At 39.6% G+C, this 24,576-nt stretch overlaps 1 long non-coding RNA gene across 2 annotated transcripts in view; it reads left to right on the top strand.

Moving 5' to 3' along the window:
* The first annotated feature begins 1,793 nt into the window (after positions 1 to 1,793).
* The window catches only part of LOC125463842 (uncharacterized), a 122,067-nt gene continuing 99,284 nt past the window's right edge, over positions 1,794 to 24,576 (top strand). The window contains exons 1-2 of one of the 2 annotated variants that reach the window (XR_007249922.2): positions 1,798 to 1,900; positions 19,183 to 19,318. This is a non-coding gene — a long non-coding RNA (uncharacterized LOC125463842). Of the gene's footprint in view, positions 1,901 to 19,182; positions 19,319 to 24,576 lie in introns of both variants that reach the window. The other variant, XR_007249923.2, reaches the window with a different exon arrangement.

Below are 24,576 nucleotides of genomic sequence, written 5' to 3'. Positions count from 1 at the left end.
CATTGACAGTTGCAGATATGTAATTAGAGAAAAGCCACAAAATACGATTAAAATGTGACTTTACAAAATTATCTCACCTACCAATGAATGGTTTCAAACTGAAGTACTACAAATACTGTCAGGTGCCAAGGAATGATTTCAAGGCAGCAATCCAATCAGATGGCCATTATAAAAATAATTCAAGTATCCCTCTTGTTGGTTTTGATGCCACCTGACAGTTCAATGAAATTATGAGGGCTGCAAGCCTTTGAAAACAGAAGCAATTTTACAAAATTGTTGCATTCATTATAATCAATGGCAGAATCCGCATATCTCCATCCCGATTTGATATGAACTAAGGCGAGGGATCTGAGGCTGCTCAGAATTACTCCGTAAACCGTGGTTTAAAATCCTGGTTTCAGTGCAATCAGTGGTCTGGGTGAAAATTATGCTGCACCCAAAAGATCACCAGCTCCGAAAAGTGTTTATCTTCCTCCCAAGTTTCCTCTCAATTTACATACTGCCGAACTTAAAGCCAACCACGAGTCAATGCAGTTGGGCAACACTTTGTTCGATGATTTTTAGAAAAGAAAATCACTTTAGAGAAACTTCCTTAATATGTTTTGGAGTGGAAACTTGATGGAGGTTTCATCTGAATATCAGAGCAGGACTAGACTGTTTGGCTAAGATAACAAAGTGTGAAGCTGGATGAACACAGCAGGCCAAGCAGCATTTTGTGCTCCTGAGATGCTGCTTGGCCTGCTGTGTTCATCCAGCCTCACACTTTGTTATCTTAGATTCTCCAGCATCTGCAGTTCCCATTATTTCTTATAGACTGTTTGGCTGTTTGAAACTGCCTCACTTCTCAATAAGATTATGGCAGTTTTGATTATAGCTTTTACTCCACTTTTTTCATGCTTCACCATAACCCTTGAATCTATTTTGGATCAAAAATCTTTCAACTCAGTCCTGAATATATTCAATGACCTACTTTCCACAGCTCTGCCTGGGGTAGCTGATTCCTAAGATCAAAAACTCTAGCAGGAGTTCCACCATTCTGTCTATGGGTGACTCTGGAAACTGTGCTCTCTGCATTTACAGTTCATAGAACAGAGAAAGAGCTGATACCAAAAATGCGTGTTCTAGTCACAGTGTCTAGTCCGGCACCTGTGAGCTTACTTGAAGGTCTACAAAGCAGCATGCTGAGTGGATACTCCCAGCTGTGAGTTACACAATCAGGGAACTTGGCCAATTCTATGCAGGGTCTGCGGCTGCTTCTATCCTTTCTTAAATCAGCATGAAAGAAACTTGAGTTGTGTTGAGCATAATTTTCACTTAACGTTGGCAATCCATTTTGGGTGAATTGCTCTGAAACAAACAACAAAATCAAACTGAAAACGTGAGGACGTCACTCCTGGACATTTTCATGCAAAATTAGAGATGTGGTGGTGAATCAGGATCTATGTGATAAATTTACAGGCTTTGAAACAAGATGTTATGCCATGTCAAATTACCTGCCTTATACCTATGTCTGATAGTGAATATCTCTGTAAATAGCACTGAGAAATAATCTAACACTGTCAGCCACAGGGCACAAAGCTAATGCCTTCAGCAGGACATTGACAGTGCAACAGCACAAAAGCAAGCAAAATAATTTGAATGGAAATTCACACATAATAAAATAACAAATAACCTTCTGAATAATAACCAGTAATCTGTTGTTGATGGCTAACAAATCAAGCTTTTCTGTCATGGTTTATGATTGGATTAGTATCTCGTGCGTTATTGAGAGCAAACCCACTATTGTGTGCTGTGTCATGGAGAGGCACCAGCTATAGCCTCTATGCCCTTGATATTGCACTCTAACTTTTAACAAGCATTATGAAGTCTCTTCATGGTCAGCAAGTTTCTTCTATGAACGGTAATGGCACTGAATTAAATATTTAGCCGGTTGTTCTTCTCTACTGTTACTCCAACGCATGCAAGTTAACTTTTTGGGTAACGTAAGGCATGCTTTGTTTTAGCAACAGTACAGCTTCTATGTATTGACTTACAACTATATTTAAGATGCAATTGAATGCCTCTTGTCATATGTAGTCTATGGGTGTGCTGCCTTAAATTAAAACCTTTACAATTTTCACACAGTGAATAAAGTAACGTTGCAGTTTATCGTTTTCAAATTTGATTAGGTTTTATTAAAACTGTGATGTTTATGGAATTGACAGCAGAGTACCAGAGGAAACTGGGCATATGACATCATCCCTGCCCCCTCTGTTGTCCTTTCTATAGGATGCTTCGTTGCCATGCCAATGGTTAGTGATCAAGCTCTCTATCCATAGGAATGGCAGCTTATTTGCCTAGTAATGGGGGGATGGGCGGTCATTTAATCCGCTCTGTTTGAAAATCCTGTGGTAATTAATTTTCTCCTGAATTAATTAGATGAATCTTGTTGGGGGATTTACACACCCTAGGCTACTTTTCTTTGTGTTTCATAATAACTTTGTCTAGCGTATGACAGGAATTAGAATTCAAATCATATTTTTTCGGCCTTTTCTCAGCTGCAACCTATTCAATTCGTTCAGCTATATAGCTGTCAAATAAAATTTGTTGGGAAGTTTTGTCAAACAGAAAAGCGAAGTCACTTTCATTATGTGCCCCAACCCTGATGTAGCCTCCATTATGCGAGCATTATTTAGATTGTGGGCTGCTTAATGCATTCGACAACTTCCAATACATCCACAAAAGATTTTTTTAGTACTTTTATTCTCTTCGTTTCGGCAGAGAAAAGGATAGAAATGCCAAACTTGGGAGCAAAAATGTACCTACCTCAGAAGTAGGTCAGTACAGAACCTCAGAAACAACTGATATTTTAACACTTTGACCACAGCGGTTGAACTGAAGCGAAATGCTGAATTCTATTTACATCTGTGCAGAGACCTGTTAATGAAGAAATATTCTCGAGTATTATCACTTCTGATGCCAGCCCTGGTACATAATTGAGACTGACAGCTGTCATAATCTCTCAACTGCTGGGAGGGAACTTCATTTAATATTGAAGGAGGAAGACTCTTGTGAGTCATTGGCATTGTCTTAGTACTAACATTCTTTTTACATCCCCTGCATGAAGGCAGGTCTGACCCACAACAAAAAGACTCCAGAGTAGGGAGGCACTTCCAACTGACCCAAGCCCCAACAAGGGTGGAGCCCTGGACTGTTGGGAGAAATCTAATTGACACTTGTTGTTCATCAAACTGAGAGAGCCAGCATCTCCCACACTCAAGGAGTCTGAGTTGATTCAATACCTCGTGGCATTCTCACTGGAGATCCAGGTAATGTTCTGGGGACCTGAATTCGAATCCTGCCATGGCAGATGATGGAATTTGTATTCAAATATGAAAGAATCTGGAATTAAAAGGCTAATGATGATCATGAACCAATTGTCAATTGTTGGAAAAGCCCATTTGGTTTATTAATGTCCTTCAGGAAGGAAACTGCTGTCCTTACCTAGTCTGGTCTACATGTGAGTCCAGCCCCACAGCAATGTGGTTGACTCTTAACTACCCTCAGGACAATTAGGGATGGGCAATAAATGCTGGCCTGGCCAGCAATGTCCTTGTCACATGAATGAATACACAATAAATCTGTAGTATTTCCCTAATTGCCAATACTGACTCTCTTGGTATCTACTTCTCCTGCCAGGTGTGGCACAGGGTGAGCGTTGTTTGTTTAGTTTGCTGACACCAATCCTCCTTTGCCTACACTGCCTATGGCAAGCCACCCACAATCTAACTCCTGCTGTGTGAAAATATAGATGTACATTTTGCCTGCTTTTTCATCAACTGCCTTATCAGGAAGATGGGAAAAGGAGAGTGGAGGATTAGTGAAGGGAGAGGAGAAGGGGTGTTGGTGAGGGGAAGGTGTGATCCTGAGGTTTGGCGAAGAGGAGATTGGTGATAACTTGGGGGGTATTGATTGAGAATGTTTGGTGAAGCGATGTTTTTCGACTGTGGCCCCTATAAATCTTTTTGTTGAAGTCATGGTTTAATTAGTGACTCCTACTCCTTTTAAATCATTAATGTCTCCTACCTATGCTTCTTCCCTGAATCTCTTATATTAGATTTCTCTAAATTTGGACCTTTCCACCGTCAATAAATTCTGAGATCTTCCCAATGCTATAGCCCAGTATAAATTATTCTCTGGCTTTTTTGCTGTCCCTGCAGTTGTGTCTTTTGGAGTTTATTGTCATTGATGGCAATACTTACTGTGAGAAATGAGAACTTTCTTTCAATCCTAACTTGTCTATACCTTGTCTGAGGCCTGCCTAATTATCAGTGATAAAGGATGAACAACTAATGAGTCTAAATAGGAAAGGCACTTGTCTTAGTTAACAAGATGGTTTATTGCATGATAGCAATAGGTACAACATCAAGAAATAACTACTAGGACTCTGCGAGTTTCACATGTAGTGATTGTAATGAGATCAGCCAAATGAACCTCATAGAATATGAATAAAAACAAAGTTGCTGGAAAAGCTCAGCAGGTCTGGCAGCATCTGTGAAGGAGAAAACAGAGTTAATATTTCGGGTCCAGTAGCCATTCCTCATATCGTAGAATATGAATTCCCTAATTGGGCTGTTAATCTGGTTTAATCAGCGAGCCCTGGCTGACAGACATAAAGAGGAGCGTCAGAGGTTCTGTTTACTCTGAAAGCTGACTGTGAGGGAGCTAGATGTATGTCAGGGGCTTTCCTCGTGTAATCAAAGGGTGACTTGGTGACAGGACACTGGCCTCCGTTGTGCCATTTCAGTGGCAACAAGAGAAAAGCACACTCCTAAAGAAATTTGCTTGCCATGGTCATATTTAAGTTGGGGTAAGCATTTCTGGCAGCATGCTGTTATTTGGGAAGTTTAACTCATTTGATCTTGCCATCGAATACTTGTCCCAATATGTGGAAAAAATGCATTATTTTTCCAGGCAAATTACATTGGGGCGGATGAAAAGCAATGAGTAATTCTAAAAGCTTGTGGATCCGCAGATCTTTGGTTGTAGGAGCAATGACTGCCCCTGTAGCTCCTCCCTGCAAATTTCCAAGGGCCTAAACAGTCTTTCCAAGTGAGGCAACATTTCACTTGTACCTCATCCAATCTGGTCTATTGCATTGGCTGTTCTACATTGGAGAAAGCAGATAAGGGTGGGGAAGGAAAAATATCTTTGGTGGTGGGGTTGGATTGCAGATGGCAGAAGTGTTGGAGGATGATATGTTGGATCCTGATCTGCTTTCTGAAGGGACCACTCTCTCCGAGACTCCCTTGTCCGCGCCACACTCCCCTCCAGCCCCACCACACCCGGCACTTTTCCCTGCAACCACAGGAAGTGCTGCACCTGTCCCTACACCTCCTCCCTCACCCCCATCCCAGGCCCCAAGAAGACTTTCCACATCAAGCAGATGTTCACCTGCACATCTGCTAATGTGGTATACTGTATCCACTGTTCCTGTAGTTGCCTCCTCGTTGTCAGGGAAACCAAGCGGAGGCTTGGAGAAAGCTTTGCGGAACGCCCATGCTTGGTTCGCACTAAACAACTGCACTTCCCAGTTGCGAACCATTTCAACTCCCCCTCCCATTCCTTAGACAACATGTCCATCATGTGCCTCCTGCAGTGCCATAATGAAACCACCTGAAGGTGGCAGGAACAGCAACTCATATTCCGCTTGGGAACCCTGTAGCCCAATGGGACTTCGCAAGTTTCAAAACCTCCCCTTCCCCTATCGCATCCCAAAACCAGCCGAGCTTGTCCCTGCCTCCCTAGTCTGTCCTTCCTCCCACCTATCCCCTCCTCCCACCTCAAGCCCCACCCCATCTCCTACCCACTAGGCTCATCCTGCCCCCTTGACCTGTCTGTCCTCCCTGCATTGAGCTTTCCATTCCCTAACTCTCCACCTACACTCACCTTTACTGGCTACATCCCTGCTTTTTAACCTGTCTGTCTCCTCTCCACCTATCTTCTCCTCTATCCATCTTCTATCCACCTCCCCCTCTCTCCCTATTTATTTCAGAAACCCCTTCCTCTCCCCCATTTCTGATGAAGGGTCTAGACCCGAAACATCAGTCTTCCTGCTCCTCTGATGCTGCTTGGCCTGCAGTGTTCATCCAGCTCTACAACTTGTTGTGTCAGAAGTTCTGTTCACTCTGAGAGCGGGCTCTGAGGAAACTGGATCAGTGTTACGGAATCTCCACATGTAAATAAAGGGTGACTTGTTGACAGGGCCTCTCGGAGCTATGTCTGTGCAGAATACATCTGTTTCCTACGAAACTTTGAGTAGAACTCTTGTCTCTACCCAAAGACTGTGTGACATCATCAGATTGAGTGGAGATTATGGAACTTAAATTTTAACTCTTTCAGAACCTTTACCTTATACAGCAACATCCACTTTAACACGCATTTGCAGTTGGGAGCTATGCATATTGGTGACAGAGGCTTCAATTTCTTTCCACCACATGACTGACTAATAATCTTTCAGTCATGCCACCTGACTCCGGTCAATGTTGGAAGGATTTACAATTTGCTATTCAAACTTTTTGGTCACATTTTTAAAGCATCTTTATTGGCAGTCAAATCCTTGTGTGGAACTTGAACCCAGAACTTCAGGGTCAAAATGCCCACAAAACTTCCTAAGCATCACCAACATTAACCCATACATTGTGTACAGTTTAATGTCAACATTAAAATGATATTGACGCAGTAAAAGAAGTGTTCGGGCTCATTGGGATGACAAAGTAATATATCAGTTTCAGGGTATTGTATTAGTCTCTGCACCAGTGATGAAGTTGAAATGCATTTTCAAAATGTTTTGTGCATTAGTCACATTAAGAACTAGCCTGTTCACCAATGCATCATCATTTCTGTTTAATTCCTCAATTTCTGCTGAATGTTTATTGTTTATATATAAAAATGCAGCAGGTACTAAAAGAAAGCAAGCCTAAGTTGGCTGCCAACAGAAAAAATGAAACATCTTCCATTTGTACAGCATTTTTCACAATTAGGAGTGAAACCAATTGAATTTAAGAAGGCTTCCTTCCCTTAAAACTAAGAGCACTTGGTCAGTTGAAATATTCAAAGCTAAATTTGATCTGTATATTTATAATAAGTAAGGGCATCAAAGTATACTCATCAACAAGCCAGTAAATGGAATTGAGTTACCCATCAATTACACCTACCTACTACCTCATCTCTCCAACCATACCCACCAACCTCCCAGCTCTTCCCCTCCCCCCACTGCATCCCAAAACCAGCCCAGCCTGTCTCTGCCTCCCTAACCTGTTCTTCCTCTCACCCATCCCTTACTCCCACCCCAAGCCGCACCTCCATTTCCTACCTACTAACCTCATCCCACCTCCGTGACCTGTCCGTCTTCCCTGGACTAACCTATCCCCTCCCTACCTCCCCACCTATACTCTCCTCTCCACCTATTTTCTTTTCTCTCCATCTTTGGTCCGCCTCCCCCTCTCTCCCTATTTATTCCAGAACCCTCGCCCCATCCCCCTCTCTGATGAAGGGTCTAGGCCCGAAACATCAGCTTTTGTGCTCCTGAGATGCTGCTTGGCCTGCTGTGTTCATCCAGCTCCACACTTTGTTATCTTGGATTCTCCAGCATCTGCAGTTCCCATTATCACTGCCCATCAATTATGATGTGTTTGAACAGGGAGACAGACTTGAGAATTTGACAGGCCAAGCCTTGTTTCTAAGAACTGGTTTGATTTGATTTGATTTATTTATTGTCATGTGTGCCATGTACAGTGAAAAGCTTTATTTACGAGCATTACAGGGAGATCATAAAAAGCAAGGACACATAGCTCATAGGGTGAAAAAATACTTAGACAGAACTTTCTAGGTTACAATGCACAAAGATTTCAGATTTAAGTAGCAATACACAATTAGGAAGCCATCTCAAAAGCACATTGCAATCAATAAAGTACTATTCCAATGTTGTGGTAGTGTAGAAAATGGAGTAGTCAATTTGCACATGACTAGGTTTCACAAACAGCTATTAGACGATGACCAGGCAATGTCTTTTGCTTTGTGATGTTTGTGGAGAGCTAGATGCTGCCAGGATATTAGAGTGAACTCCTCAACTCTTTGCCACGAGATCCATCTTTTCCAACCACATCTGAAAGCTGGGTTTGCTGACAATTCAATGCACCCCCACCACTGGGCTGAGAGTGTCAATTCATGTTTATAGTTCAAGATTCTAGAGTTCAACTCTAAATTGCAATTTTCTGACTCAGATACAACACTGCAACCTCTGAGCTGCACCTAACACTACTGATTAAATGAAGGCATGTCCCAAATGAATCCCTTTGGGCCCTTATCCTCAATACACCTATCCCCTAGTTTATGTTGAAAAGCAACATATGCACTTTCTTCTCTCTCTGAGGTAGTTGCTTGGGATCTGATCACAATGTGTTTTCTCTCTAGTTCGACATGTTCTAACATGGCTGATAAGTCTAATGAGTGATCTGTAGACTCTGCTACTCCTGGGTCAGATGGTGTTTGGAAGGTCGGGTGTGTGAGTGGCTGGGATGTTTCTCTGATACTTTGCCTTCACCTCTGTGGGGTCCTGATAAAGTCTCTCAATCAATAAGACGACATCTTCTTGGACAAACCTTCTGCACTTTAGTTATAGACCAGCAGTCCCACCCCATATACTCCCAACTTAATGTAATGGATGTGACCCAAATGATTTTGCTGATCATGCATTGTTCTTCCCATTGATTTGCCTTCTTTTTTAATATAGATGGCATTGAAACTATGTTTTGAAGCTACAAGATACAGTGTAAAATATTTGTCCAGGATTTCATTGTCAAGTGTAGCCATGTGTACTTCATCTGCTTTGATTCTTCACAAGACACTAAACATATCACTATACATACTTGCACAGGAAATGAATGCATCCAGTTGACTGCCAGCAATGTTGTAACAGTGTATAGCAACAATAAGCTTCTGATAGCAGTTAGTCTTGTACATGTCACTAGTGATGAGATTGTGCATTTGTAGCTTGGGCCCTGATGCTTGCTGTGGTCTTCACAGGTTTGGTGCAAAATTAAAGTATACTTGACACTAATTGTAAACTCTTTGCAAGTGAACTGATTTTGGTTATTCCACTCAAAATCTTGGAAGAAAATGCAGATCTAAATGTGCCACATCCCTTTGGAGTTCCCATTCAACCTTGTAAGGTACAGCATCACTGCTTGAGTGGAGCTGCATGTTCTAGGATTTTCTGCTTCCTTGATCTACACATGGGCAAGTGAAATGAGGCATAATAGCCTCAGAAGTATATAAGTGGCCAAACCGGGAATTTGATCTGACTATCAAAAATGAGTAAATGTGTTGATCCAGAGTCAACTAAGAGGTCAGATGCTTGTGAATACTTGAGTTTTTTGCAGCCTGGGGGAGGTGAAAGTCCAAAAGGTGTCTATGTTGTATGGGTCAGATTTGGTTTCCATCTAACTCTGTTCAGTCTTCAACTGTCAATGCTGTAGGGAACTAAAGTGTAATTCCAAAAGGCAGCCAGTGATTTAGCTTTTGTTGTCAAGGACTACATAGATTTACTCTTAGCTGTTTTGTCCTTGTGTGAAATATTTATAAAGCTGCAGTGGGAAGCCAAAGGAACATTGGGTATTGTGTTTACTTCCTGGTTACAGAAAGGGATACCAGCCCCCCCCTGTCAATTTAATTCTCTGAATGCTGAATTTACTTTTCAAATTGAGGAAGGGTCACCCAACCCAAAATGTTAACTCTGATTTTTTCTTCAGACCGGCTGAGCTTTTTTGGAAACTTTGTTTTTGTTTCAAATTGAATATTAGGTTGTGAAAAATAGCTTGAAATAACCTAGTTCCTTAACTGTAAATAAAACACATAAAACTAGAAGATCACATATCTGGAGAAACTCAGCAGGCCCAGCAGCATCTGTGCAGGGAGAAACAGTTAATGTTTTCAGTCTGATATATTTCTTCTGCTGAATATATACTTCATAAGTTGCTGTTTGTTCATGAATAAATCAATACAAAATGCAAATGTTTCCACCCAGTACTTTCCAATTATCTGGCAATTATTACAGACATGTAGCAATCTCCTGCACTATACTCATGTCAAATAACGAGCAGCCTTATAGTATGCTTGTTTCTGACTTCATTAAAAATTTTCAGTTAGATCATTCTGATTTGTAACTTTATTTATTCATTCATGGAATATGGGTATCTCTGGCCAGGCTAGCACTTATTACCCATTGCTAATTGTCCCGAGAATACTGTGCTCTAATGACAAATGTATAAAACGTCTGTCCAAATATTATTTTCTGTATTTTTATATTATTGTGAATAGAAAGTAGATCCAGCAATCTTCAGTAATCCACTCACATTATAAGAATCCCAGAGCAAAAGAACTTGCCTGCACTAAAATAGCTTTAACTTAAAAGTTGCTTAACTTGGTCATTTGTTTTGTTAAAGCCATCAGATGAGTTATTCCGATGAAAATTGCACTAAATCCCTTTAATCTAGGAGATATTGAAAATAGATGGATTTAAAAAACAATTGCTTTTTATTGGTCTGCTGTTCTGATTTTATGAGCCTCTGCTGGGATGTTGGGTAATGGAATTGGGCGTGCAGGCTAATGTTGCTGATTAGTAGCAGACCACATTTTACAATCATGCTAAAGCTGATGTTGATGGCCAGAGCAAGCTTCCTTTAGGCGCCTAATTTCATTTGAATAGATTCCTTAATGGGTCTGACAGCTTTCTCCTCTGTAGCTTGACCTGTCAATTTGAAACACACAAAGTAATGCACTGTTCACCTGGCTTCTTAAAGGCACATGTCAGGAGGAAAATTAGTTTTTAAAAATTTAGTCTGTTGTTTCACCAGAATTTTGACCAAATGCTCTTTCTTCCAAGATAATAAAATGTAAGGCTGGATGAACACAGCAGGCCAAGCAGCATCTCAGGAGCACAAGCTTTGCTCCTGAGATGCTGCTTGGCCTGCTGTGTTCATCCAGCCTCACATTTTATTATCTTGGAATCTCCAGCATCTGCAGTTCCCATTATCTCTGCTCTTTCTTCCAGCTTGTTCACAGCAAACATAGTGGGACTGAAGGTCCTAGTGCTGGAAGAGAAAGAAAACAATTTCTAAGGAATCAATCATGCGTCTATTTCAAGTCTATACCACCAAAAGTACACTAGTCACACTATCCTGCACAAGGCCTTGAAAGTTATGACATTTCTAGTGCTCATCCATGTACTTTTTAAAGGTTGTATCAGAGATAATGGGAACTGCAGATGCTGGAGAATCCAAGATAATAAAGTGTGAAGCTGGATGAACACAGCAGGCCAAGCAGCATCTCAGGAGCACAAAAGCTGATGTTTCGGGCCTAGACCCTTGGTCTAGACCCGAAACGTCAGCTTTTGAGCTCCTGAGTTGCTGCTTGGCCTGCTGTGTTCATCCAGCTTCACACTTTATTATCTACTTTTTAAAAGGTTAACAGGTTTCCTGCCTCAATGCCGTTCTCAGGCAGTATGTTCCATACCTTCACCACTCTCTTGTTGAAAATATTTTCCATAAATTCCTGCTAAAATTTAGCCTAATGTTTTCACCAGATTTTTTATTGGTGCATGACTGTTGTTTCAATTTCAGATCTGAGCACCACATCTTGGGATATATTGGCCCTGGGAGTAGAAGGCAGTTTACAAGAATGCTACCTGGACTTCAGGGATTAAGTTATGTGGAGAGATTATACAAATCAGTCCTGTTTTCCCTTGAATTTAGAGCTTAAGGCTTGATCTGATTGAAATTTGCAAGATATTAAGAGGAACAGTGTGGATAAAGATAAATTATTTCCACTGGCTGGGGATTCTAGAACTAGGGAGCATAGTCAGAGAATCAGTGTCAGACCATTCAGGAGAATTGTTAGGAAGCATTTCTACACACAAAGGGTGGTACAGGTTAGAAACGTTCTTCCACAAATGGCTATGGATGCAGGAGCAGTTGTTAATGTTAAATCTGAGACAGACTTTTTTTTAAATGGAAAAGTATTAAGGGATATTATCCAAAGGCAGATGTATGAAGTTAGGCCTCAAATTAGTCAGGGTGTCCTTGAATGGTGGAACAGGCTTGAAGGGCTGAATGACCTTTACTGTTCCTATATTCTTATATAAACCTGTTTTTTTCACTTTAACATTATGTTCCCTTACTCACAGCCCAGATCATTGAATGAGAGACAACCTTGCTCTCGTCACCTTTGTTTCACAAAGGGCTGCTGCACGACTTTGCCATTTTGTTGAGAATTGCATTATCTTTCCTCATCTTGTGTGATTGCTCCCTGGGTGGCATGCACTAAAACTTTCTGCGTTGGGTCCTTCCAAGTTGCCACCGTGCCATGTACCAATTTAATCAGATGGCTAGATGCAACATACAAGGACTCACTATTTGCCTGTGTAAGAGAAACAGCAGCTCAACATGTTGTAGAGTGTTTCCAAAGAACCACTTGTAACTAAGCAAAGTTTAACAGATTACAATCATCCCGTACACAGAACTTTAAACCTGCTGCCACTACCTGACAGCAAAATACACAGTATATGGAGAAGGCACATAGAAATGTCAAAAATGTAAGTGACCAATTCAACCATCTTCTGTCAGCCAGTTGTTACTGTGTCATAGGGATCCATTACATACCCATAGATTTGCATTTGTGTCTGCTCATTAGTTTTCTTTGCACTTGACATCTGCTCAACATCTCTCTCGACAGTCGTGGAAAAGGCCAACAGGTATTGAAATGCATTGTTAAGTTTTATAAAATTTGAAGAAAAATCTATTATTTTCAGCTTTAAGGCTGTCACTGTACGCCTGCTGATTTGATACTGACCAGATTCATACATCTTATATTTCACCCAAAACTGTTGAATGGCCAAAGTTCAGATGAAACCTTCTGCAAATTTTTCAAACTTGATTCAGCCCTTCAAAATTGGATGAAACCACATTCTGTTCACTACAGAATGGTTTGGGCCTTGGCATCCAGCCATTCCTAGTAGATATTTTGACTAACATTCAAAATGGAAGGTCATATGTTCAGCCTTCTGTATCTAATCTCTCAATTAGTTTATGTTATGAACAAAGTTGCAAGTTGATTCCTGATCTGTGCTGAAATATCCAACCTCAGCACAGGCTATGACAGACTTGAGAGCTAACTTCCTTTGCCCTTGGTTAGCAAGTGGAAAATCCCATCGGGGTTTGCTCTGAGCTTGCAAAATTGTGATTGTGTGCTTAGAATTGGATCAGATTGTGGTTGTATGCTCGAAATAGGATGGAGTGGGATAGGTCATTCAGTGCCTTTGGAACAATGACTAGGGCTAAAATAAATTGTTTTGGGGATTGACTGGCAGAGTAAGGAGAACAATTAAATAGTCAGCTCATTATCCCTATTTTACAAAATAATTAAACAAAGTAGGAGTGGACTTCACATCTGAGTATATGTGATGACCTGAAATATAGGAATAAAAGTAAGCCATTCAGCCCATCGAGTCTGCTCTGCCATCCAAAGAGATTATGGCTGATTTGATAATCCTTAACCCCACTTTCCTACCTTGTGCCCATAACCCTTGATTGCCCTCCTGATTAAAAATCTTTGTTTCGTTCTTGAATATATTGAACAACCCATCCTCTACATTCCTCTGTAGTTAACAATTCTACAATTTAGTATTCCCTGAGTGAAGACATTCCTCCCCATGTCCGATCTAACCGGGATGACCCCTTACTCTGAAATTATGACCTATGGTCCCAAATTCTCTCAGAGGAAAAACAACCTCTCCAAAATTATCCTGTCAAGTCTCCTAAAAATTGTACATGTTTTGATAAGGTCCCCTCTTCTTCTAAACCCCACTAAGCCTTTTTTCATAAGACAGTCCCTTCATACCTGGGATCAATTTAATGAACATTCTCTAGACTAACTGTAATGCCAGGATATCTTTCTTTAGGTTAGGAGAACAAAACATGTTTAATTATTCTTGGTGCGGTCAGACTAACACCTTGTTAGGTTTTAGCAAGACTTCCTTATGTTCACACTCTATTCATTTTAAAATAAAGGCCAGCATTCCATTTGCCTTGTCTCCTGTCTGCTGAACTTGCACACTAATGTCTTGTGATTAATGTATGAGAACTCCCAAATTCCTCTACGCTATAGCCTTCTGAATAGAATAGTCCATAAAGTAAATAGTCTACATAAATAATATTCTGCTCCTCGATTCTTCCTGCTAAACTGCATAGCTGATATTTTTCCACATTAAATTCCATCTGCAAGTTTTGGCCCATTTGCTTAACCCTACAGACTGGTTTAATAGCAAGAAGCTTTTTCCCAGAGTCGGGGACTCAGGTACTAGGGGTCACGATTTCAAGGTGAGAGGGTAAATGTTTAAGGAAGCTATGTGTGGAAAGTTCTTTACGCAGAAAAAGAAAGGTCTAGACCCGAAATATCAGCTTTTCTGCTCCTCTGAGGCTGCTTAGCCTGCTGTATTCATCCAGCTCTACAGCTTGTTTTCTCAGGTTCTCCAGCATCTGCAGTTCCTACTATCTCTATTCATGAAATATTAGATGTTTGATCCTACCTTTGGGCGTCGACACAACTATGGCATACTCTGACTTATGTCTTAGTGAATAGGAGTTTAAACCAATAGCATAGCATTAAACAAGGATACGCAAGTTGGGGGTTGACTGCAAAGGTTTTGTTTTTTTGTAGTATCACGTCATTAATCATATAGCTTTTGGGACCAGAGACTTAGATGAAGCTAAGCAGGTTATGCAATTTTATTATCTCCTTTGGGATGAATGGAGGATTAATGCAAGTTCACATCAAATTCCTTCAGACAAACTTCTCCTTTTCTGTCTTGTGTCTGCTATTTCTAAAGAATGTTACAATGACTGTACCAAAGCATGAGGTAGTTGTTCGCAGTTCTTGATACTTCTGTGTAAAATACAAATCGTTCTGTTGGTCTTTGTGCTAGCTAAATGGTAAATGTGATTCTTGCTCATTATATGAGAAAAGTAGACAGAAATAAAGCTAAATGAAAAGCAAATAGATGAGTTGGTACCAAACCAAAACAAGAAATGCTACGCTGATGATCAGCTTATAGGTATAAATGAGCATTGGTTATCTTCATTTAAAAATTATTTGAGAAACTGCAAGGCTTTAAGCTCCGAAGTTTGGTAGATCATGGAATTAAGTGGCAGATTCAGTACGTCTCAAAGATATTCACTCTTCGACTTGTTTCTGAAATGTAACCATTCAAAAATGGTAGCGTTATTACAGATTGTGAGCAATGCAAGCGGAAAGGGAATAGCAGTGAGTAAGTTGGAAAGCTATAGACACTGTATGATTTTATCTCTTTGATGCATGTAAAATCAAGCAAAAAGTAGCTGAGAAAGGAAGGGCCGTGATGAGTCAGTTATGAAAGGCTGTATTCCTCCAGCTTCGGCCCGCGGACAATCACTAATCCCCTCGAACAAAGCCTAGGGGAGGGCACACAGAGGTACGCTGACAACCATGGGAATCTGGAGTGCTATTCAACAGTAATTAACTACATCAATACAATTTGAAGCAGGGGCCGGGGAGGGCAGCCTGTGGAAACCGCATCCTGATGGACTCAGGAGAGTTTGCCATCATTATGCCTGACAAATACTTTCAGATGAGTGCTTGGCCATTGGCAGTGTTGACGTGCTTTATTAGCATTTTGTCACAATAGGAAGTTGAGCAGCAAAAAAAAATAAGTGGCTGCAATAGAGACGTTGGGAATGGAGGCATATTGTTCCGCGCCCAAAGCCTAAATATCCTTTTTTTTATATAATACGCACTCCAAAAGCAGCAGAACGTGGAAAACAAAATACTTTCCAATTGCTTATGCTCTTTAGTTAAGATGTGCAGCACTGCTACAACACATTTATGGACCTGATAGTACGTAGAGCTTCAGAATTCAACGCAACCAAATTTTTCATTTACTGAAAATAAAGAGCAGTAATATTTAGTCAAATCTTTCTCCCCACCACCAGAAAAATTATTAGATAAACTCTTTCATAACCAAATAATCAGTATTTCGTACTGTGTGAATTTTATTTTCTACCCTTGAAGAGTTTTCAAAGTCACATATGATTCTTCGATTGCAAATTGAAGGTTGAATGTAGAAAACTAAAATTCTCAGTTTTTAAAAACCATTTTCACTTAAAAGCATAGGTCATAAAATCAGTTACTGAGCTTTTGATCCAAGGGTGTTGAAGTGTCATCAATAAGATACAAACTCAGAAATTCATTCTGTGTTTGTCCAGTAATAACTAATTTCTCTTCATTGCATCTGCTCTGAGACCAGCCCATTTACAGCGGACAGATTAAACATCTATGCTTGATATATAAAGCCACCTCATTTATTTATCTCATTGGCCATCGAATACCCAAGCTTTTTCCATTGTCTTATTTTATTGCAAAAGATAAAAAGTACAGAGTGCTTTTCTGAATTTCATGCTGTTATTCAATGCCACCCTGATACCCTACATCCTAACCATGTTTAGATAAGACAGGTGCTGTAAAATAATAGAATGAAACAGATATGGAAGTAGGTCACACCACATGTACTCCACCCAAAGGCAGATCCTTTGGCTCATTGCCTGCTAATGCATCATTCTGAACCATTTTCTTAGCTGTTTTTGTCTGGGCTTGCTTGCCATTGAATTCAACTCAGAAGAAGGCAGGTCCCAAGTCTACCTCTGCCAGATTGGGAATCAAACCTGCATTGTTTGTGATATTCAGAATCATGTATAAGCTGTTGAGCCAACTAGGCTAAGCATCTTCCTTTTTTCTATTTTAAAGAAATGCTTTATTCATAAAAAATATCTTAATATACATATGCAGTCATTAAAGCAGTTCAGTTTAGTACAGTAGCAAACGAAGAAACAAACTTTGGAGTTTGATTCTATCCAACAAATAAACCAAAGGCATCTGTTACTTGTACAAGATTATATTTTAATATATTTGAGGCATCCGGAGGGCCCAAAACCTGCACAGAGCCCCGTTTAACTTTGGCAGAAAAACCTTACATGATGGTCTTTCTCTACTGTGCCTTGGTGCCAGCTGCCCCAAGCTTTAGTGTGTCCCTCAGCACGTGGCCCTGGACCTTGGAATGTGCCAGTCTGCAACATTTGGTCAGGGTTAACTCCTTGTTCTGGAAGACTAGAAAATTTTGGGCAGACCAGAGAGCACCTTTCATTGAGTTGATGATTCTTCAGGCACAGTCGATATTTGTCTTGGTGTGCATCCCAGGAAACACACCGTAGACCACCGAGTCCTGCATCACAGAGCTACTCAGGATGAACCTCAAAAAACCACTGCATCTTCCTCCAGACTTCCTTTGCAAGGGCACATTCCAGAAGAAGCTGTGTGACAGTCTCTACTCCTCCACAGCCACATTGAGGAGAGGGTGAGGTGTAGAAGTTCTGGCGTACCTGAAGGATCTCACAGGTAATGCCCTTCTCGCCACCAGGCAAGCGATGTAAGCTAACCATCTTTCTATGGCAGCAGCTAGAGAATAAAAGTCAGAAGTGTATTTCATGCCAGTGTGCCACAATTGTTGCATCTTTTATATTGTTTTGGGTAGCCAGGGATTGTTCTGTGGTTAGCATCAATTATAATTCTATGCACAAACATTGTCAGGGCATAAACAGACAAGAGATTCCTATGTAGTAATCTTCTATATGACACGATAGTTTTGATTGCATCAGCCCACAACCAGCTAATAATTATGCAAATATTAAGTGACAAGTATGAACGTGGAAAACAAAATGGGTTTTGACCATTCTGACAGTTGATTTATAGTATGTGTGTAAAATGTACAGTGTATGGCCAGCCCTACAGCTTTTGCAATATGAACAGCAGTGACCCAGGAGAGCAGTGATACCAGTTGAAAATGATTCTTCTGTTAAAATTGTGCAGAGCCTACAGAAATAATGTCAAAATGCTTGTGTTCCAAAAGAAATGTCTCATGCCTCAATTAACCATTAGTAAGAGTTGGAAGACAGTTGTGGTATCCATGAAAGTAAGAACGGAAGCTGATATTTATTGCATTTTAATGCTGGCTTGTTGCCACGGCTGATTCACATGCAAATTGGAGATTGGAAGAATCTAGGCCTTATTTGCATGAAAACTTGAGCCTGGAACCTAGCAATGGGAAAGTGGGGGAGGGGAACAGAGAGCCAAAATGAGCTGATGCAACCACAAGTTTATAGATACAAATGAGTGGAGACATTTGACATATCCAAATGGAATGCAATTCCACAGAAAAGGCTTGCATTCTCTGCTAATCATTAGTCAATTGAATGTTGAATGAGTCCAAGGTTTTTACCTCCACCAGTCTGCTTGGATGCCAAGTGTTGATGTGAGTTTGCATGAAGAAGCACTTTCTGACAAGCGTTCTTAATTTTTCTTTCACCATTCTAACCTATTCTGATCCTTATTCTATAGCCATGACATGCATTTCAGAATCTTAACTATGCTATTTAATAGTGTGCATTTTTCTCCAAGATCTTGTCACCGGATCTACCTGTCCGTGTTGCAATTACCCCAAATGGGTTTTTAGCAAGTTGGCTGTGGACTTATTTGGTGTCTGAGACTTCCTGGAATTATCGGAAAGAGGGCTGAAGCCCAATTTTACTTGGATGTGAAACTCTGAGTTTTAGCGCTTACTCCAAGGTGCTGCCTAACCTATACCTCGAAGTAGGATATTGTCAATTACCCACCCAGTGTTCAACGTGCAGTCAGATCAGGACACTATACCATTTTACCAAATTTTCCAGTTTACAATCAGATTGAATTTCTCATCTGGAATATCTAGAATTCAACATCTGCACTTACATTTGGCTTCCAGATTGTTGGATAAACTTGTTAAAGCGGAAGGAGTAATCTGATGGTGTAGCTTGCTTTTCATTTCTGTATAGGATGACACCAGAATCTGCTAGACATATGTGTTGTGTTTCATTAATTTCAACTGGGCAGCTGGAAGCATGCCTTCCCTCAATTGGGTGGAGCCTCCTGCTCTTGGGGATCAATCAAACCTCTGTTCTTTTGCAGCAAGTGATTTTATTTATTTTAAATATTAAGACATTTTGTTTCTTTTACCTGTTCTAGTCATCATGCCACGAGACAAACTTGATCTTGGAGAATAATTGCATGTTTCCACATTATCGGTTGTCATTTTGTGCTCCACATGGAGAAGAGACAAGGAGTGGACTATATCATCTGCAAAACATATTCCACTCACAAAGTAAGACCATTGAAATTCTCTGGAGACTAATGATATGCATTCGTAGTGTATGAGGAATCTTAATTAGAAAAAAAACAAACACTAGTCCTTCGAAGAATTAAGAGAATAAACTGTGGTCATCTTACAGTGGAGGGTAGGAGTCTTTACCTCTGGACTGGGAAGCCCAGGTTCAAATCTCACCTGCTGAAGAGGTGTGTAATAACATCTCTGAACATACAGAAATACAGATTAAATTTTAAAAAAGAGGATGAAGTATTGAACCTTCTGTGCTGAATGTTCCTTTTACCTTGTTGCAGATTTGTAAACAAATTATGGCAAGGTAGGGCGCACACAGACTTCACAGATGCTACCAGACCTGCTGAGCTTTTCCAACAACTTTGTTTTTGTTCCAGATTTACAGCGTCTGCAGTTCTTTTGGTTTTTATTTTGCAAGGTAGGGAATTTTGTTTTCTGTTGAGAAAACAATGGGCAAAAACCCTTAGTTGCACATGATTTTATGACACTTTGCAACTGACTACATGTACTGTAATGCGTAGACTCAATTTAAAAAGAAGTGACGTAATTTTAACACAACAAGTGCTAGTGTCTGAATGATGAAGATCAATTTATCGACAACTTTGGAACATTGGGAAAAGTATAATAAAATTCATAAATCTGATATATGTTTTACATCTTATGTGTGACAATTATTCATATGTGCAATGTGCTCAAATATGAATTGTCACTATGAAATCATTGCCTTCAAAAGTAATCTTCTCAATTAAGCTAGAAACACTTACAAATTCTGAGTGGCTCTACTTCTTAACAAAACACAGCTCTCCTATAAAATTACTTCTTGGGTGTGAGAACTAGAATGGGAAGTGAAACATATAGGAAGGGTTAATTTATAAGACTCTTCTATTCGCAAACAAAGGCTGTTTTGTAGTCCCTAATCCCTTACATTTATAGTTTACACAACGTAATTATCCCCTTGAAAATATTTTTTGAAGTTTTGCGTCTGAAAAGCCATTTACTGAGGAATACAGCAGTGACAGGCTAACAGATATTACTACTGTTGATAGATGGTTTTAGGGATATGAGAGTTTGACATCAGTTTTGGCACACAGCACCGCAAGATGGCTGTGCACAGGCTTGAAGCCAGCAAGTATGTGAGCCAGCTTGTATGGCCTTAATGCAAGGCCAAGCCTCAACAAAGACGATGCCGATGGGGCTTTCTTAACAATCAGCCTTATACAGACATACCTGCTCTCATTCTGCATCACGTGGCCTGGATTTCTTTGTGTAAGCTATCAAACATGCAGGTCTGATTATATGGTTGGTGAGTGCCTCAGGACAAAAACCTATATTGTCCAAAAAAAAACACACACGATGATGCTGTACTTTTAATTTTTAAGGAATTTGTTTCTGTGGCTTCCTTCAGCTGCTGTTTCAGTGGCAAAGTCTGCAATGTTTTTGCCAGACTGACTAATCAGATTGTTCAGGTTCAGAAGGAAAGTGGGTGCAGTGATGAAAAGAACATATCAAAAGGATGTTTTTAACCCTGTGAGGACTGCTTAGGATCAAACTAGAGTTATGTGAAATCAGAAACCAAGATATGGGCCCGTGTATTGTGTGAATGCATAATGTAATACTGTGCACTCTCGTTAAACATGTAATTGAGTTCATGACATGGATACTGGGTGTGCCTGCATGATACTGTATGATATTCTGTAGCCTCACTGTAGGGGAAGGTTTGCTCTCTATCCTATTAATAGCAAAATTATAAGCCACTCTTTATAAACTTATTTATCATTTTGGCACAGAGGAGGAACTCTGAACAGGATGATTAAAAATAGCTTTAACCTGGAAATGGGAGGTTTCTCTTGGCTAACCATGTAGATTTTGCAATTATTTTCCATTAACTCTTGCAGAAGTCTAAGGTCTCTATTGGTTGATTGATAGATGGTGAGAAGTCTTTGGTCGTGATTCTGTGCTGCAGTGATTGGAGTGCAACTGGAAAATTGCGAAAAGAGACAAGGATAGGGTGAAACATGCTTAGTTTTAAGCACCAGTACTGTTCAACTTGAAACTGACATTTCCAATTTTAAAACTCAGACTTTAAAAGAAGTATGTACAATGAATTATATATGTATATATATATGTATATGCTGGTAAATAAATTGTGCATCCGTATATTAGAGGCCATGTAGTTAGCTAGGTATGACACACATTAATTTCTGTACACTGTTTTATTAGCGCAAGGAAGTTGTATTTATGGAAAGATAGACTGTAATGAAAATAATTCATATATCTGGAACCCTTAGATAAGTTCTCAGCTTCAACTACTGTAAACTGTTGAAAATTCTTACGATCTATTCAATGATGATAGTGTTATATTGTATACTTTCACCCTTTCACATCAGTAGCTTCTGCAACTCATTTTAGTTTGCATATTCTTTTCAACTGATTTTGAGCAGTTGGGTGAAACTTGAACACTGCTCGTTTTGTTTCCTGAGCTGTCAGCCTTGACACTATCTAACATTGTAGTGGTGCACTGCTCGCTGGAAAATTTCTTGATGCCTGATGAGATGTTTGATCAGTAAAAGGGCTCAGACAAATGACACGTTCATAGTCACTTTTTGAATTGTATCCTCATTTGTATCAATTCACTTGTATTGTAACAGGGCTTTTGCCTTCACTGAGACAATAGATTTGAAAATGACAATTCCTAGTTGGATGCTTTGATCCAATGTCAGTGGGAATTCCCAACTCTGATTTTTGGTATTGACTATTTTTGTACTTAAATAGTAGTTGTCATCTGTGCCAATCAGAAAGGATTCCAAATGTCTTTCATTTCCAAATATAACATCTATGCTGCTTTTATTTCACAGACTTGACATTCTTTACCTTGATCAGTGTGCTCAGAGAAGGAATCTGCAGTATATCACATGCTGATTTAGTTTATTTAATTCCTCAATGCATACCTAAATCAACCCTAACCTTACAGAATCTGTTCTCATTCTCTATGGCCCCTGAGCTTTGGGATGTAAAGATTGTATTTATTAACATATGCTGCTGTCAATTGACAAGTTGGTCTTGACTTGACCACGACTCCAATCTGGAACTGAACAAACATCAAAAATGAATAATGTCCTTTGCAAAAAAGAATTGCAAGTTTCTAAACTGTTCTCTCAAATTCATTTAAACATGATTTTCTGTTGTGTCTCCAATAGGGTTTTGTACCTGATGCAGCACTACTTATGTTTTCTCCAGTACCATAAGAAATTGGATGTGGATATTGTGGCATTGAAGAATCCAACAGGCACTTGCTGTGGCACATGAGTTTCAGAAAGAATAGTGATAATATGTTAGCTTGAGATCCACTGTCACTTTTAGTTTTTGGTATTGTTATCATATCATTTGAGGACATAATATATTCGTGGCCATAAAAGTTTCTGATCAACTTATTCTATCAATATAGTGTGTGAGGGTAACAACCTGTAAAGCTTGGTCACTGTCTGAACTTAGCCTTTTATGTGGTTGGGTCTGAACCTCAAAGTTTTCTGTTTGCGTAACTTCTTACCACTTTCCATGCTACAAGTATTATGGTGTTATACTGCTTCTTCGATTATTTGTGTTTTGTGTTTTTGAGACTAACTTGATATCCCATAAGTGTGTAGCCACATATGCTTTACAGATGTAAACAAAATCTGGATAGCTTTTGGATAAGTGCAACAAACTGCATCTTTTGCAGATTTTTTTGGTTGGTCAGCTTTAGCATTGGCTGCATCTAAAGCACATTATTGTTGTTCAGGCTGTCATTATGGTGTTGTATATGCTTCCATCTTAGATAGTGTGTCAATAGTGTGGCTCCTTTATCTTGCACAAAATAAATCCTTCCTCAAGATTTTCATTGATATTGAGATAATCACTAACTCAATGAGCCTCTCTGATAATTCTCCTTCATCAATGTCACATTCATGCTCCTTGCTGCAGCATTCTCTCTTAATCTGGTCAACAGCCTCTTGGAGTTGCTGTCTGTATGACAGGAGCTGAAAAGTCTGTTAATTCTGAAGTTAATTCTTACATGAGTTCTTCCGAGATCATTCTAGATCTTGTCAGGATTTTTCTGATCAGACTCAGTAAGACCTCTTGTTGCTGATGACAATAAAGATTTGAAACCACTTTTCTTCCATCATAAAACCTGGGATCACCTATTGCTTATTCTGAAAGATGGAACTGTTATTATTTGAACACTTATAATTCAAAACTCAATAATTGTGTCAATGGATATTCAATCCATAGTGAGGTTTCTGGTATCCATGATTTGATCTTTAAAATGTCACATACTTCCACTATAAGTCTTGTGTCTCTGAATTTATGTAACTTCCACATTCCATAATTACTCTATAGCTTGCACTTTCCACTTTATTATTATGGTAGAGCACATGTGCAGATCATTTATATTTTGGAATTTAATTGTGTGGCTATTTCTATCGAAACTACCCTCATACCATTTTAATATTTGCGCAGCTATCATCAGGTAATTACTCTGGAACGGTGTCCAATTATAAAATCACAAAACAGTTTTAAATAATGGAGTGCCCTTAACTCCATTGACCACAACCTTGCAAAATACATGCACTACTGACTTCCCAGTATGTTGTGTTGTGTGGCTTAAATGGGTCACGTGTACTTGCCTGAACCAGACTTCTTTATCACCAGCATCTCCAAAGTAAATATTTCAGTCTTTTCTAACTTTTCTTAACATCATTCACTTACGTATAGGTAGCAAAGAATGGATGCATTTAGTAAATTTATAAATGTTTGTTTTCTTTTATATTACTTCTCTCAATCTCATCTCCAATTTTGCTTTTCTTGGTTCAACTTGTTCCCTTACAGCAATTTGCTCTTTCTTTTTGTCCGTTTGCCTCTTTACAGTTTCTATCCTCTCTTGGCCACCATTTTATTTCTTGTCTTGAGTTGTCACTTCATAACAATGCATACAGATGGAAGACATCACAATTGCTTGCTGGATTTCCTATCTTACTACATTTTCATAACACTGTGCTTGAAAAGCATAATTTTATCACTTTTTTTATCATCTTTGTAGCCATTTCTGTGTTGTTCTCATGCACTAGAAATATCATAGAGCAGCAGCAAAAGCTCTTGTTCCCATCTTTCCATTGACCATCTCAGCTGACCATGAGAATGGTTTTGAAAAATAGATCCTTTGTTATTTAGTGAGCAGAGCAAATAATATTGACTATTGTAGTAAC

The sequence above is a fragment of the Stegostoma tigrinum genome, chromosome 22, assembly GCF_030684315.1.
Source record: "Stegostoma tigrinum isolate sSteTig4 chromosome 22, sSteTig4.hap1, whole genome shotgun sequence".
Taxonomy (NCBI): Eukaryota; Metazoa; Chordata; class Chondrichthyes; order Orectolobiformes; family Stegostomatidae; genus Stegostoma; species Stegostoma tigrinum.
The sequence above is the reverse complement of the archived record's forward strand: the minus strand, read 5'-3'. Positions and strand labels throughout refer to the sequence as shown.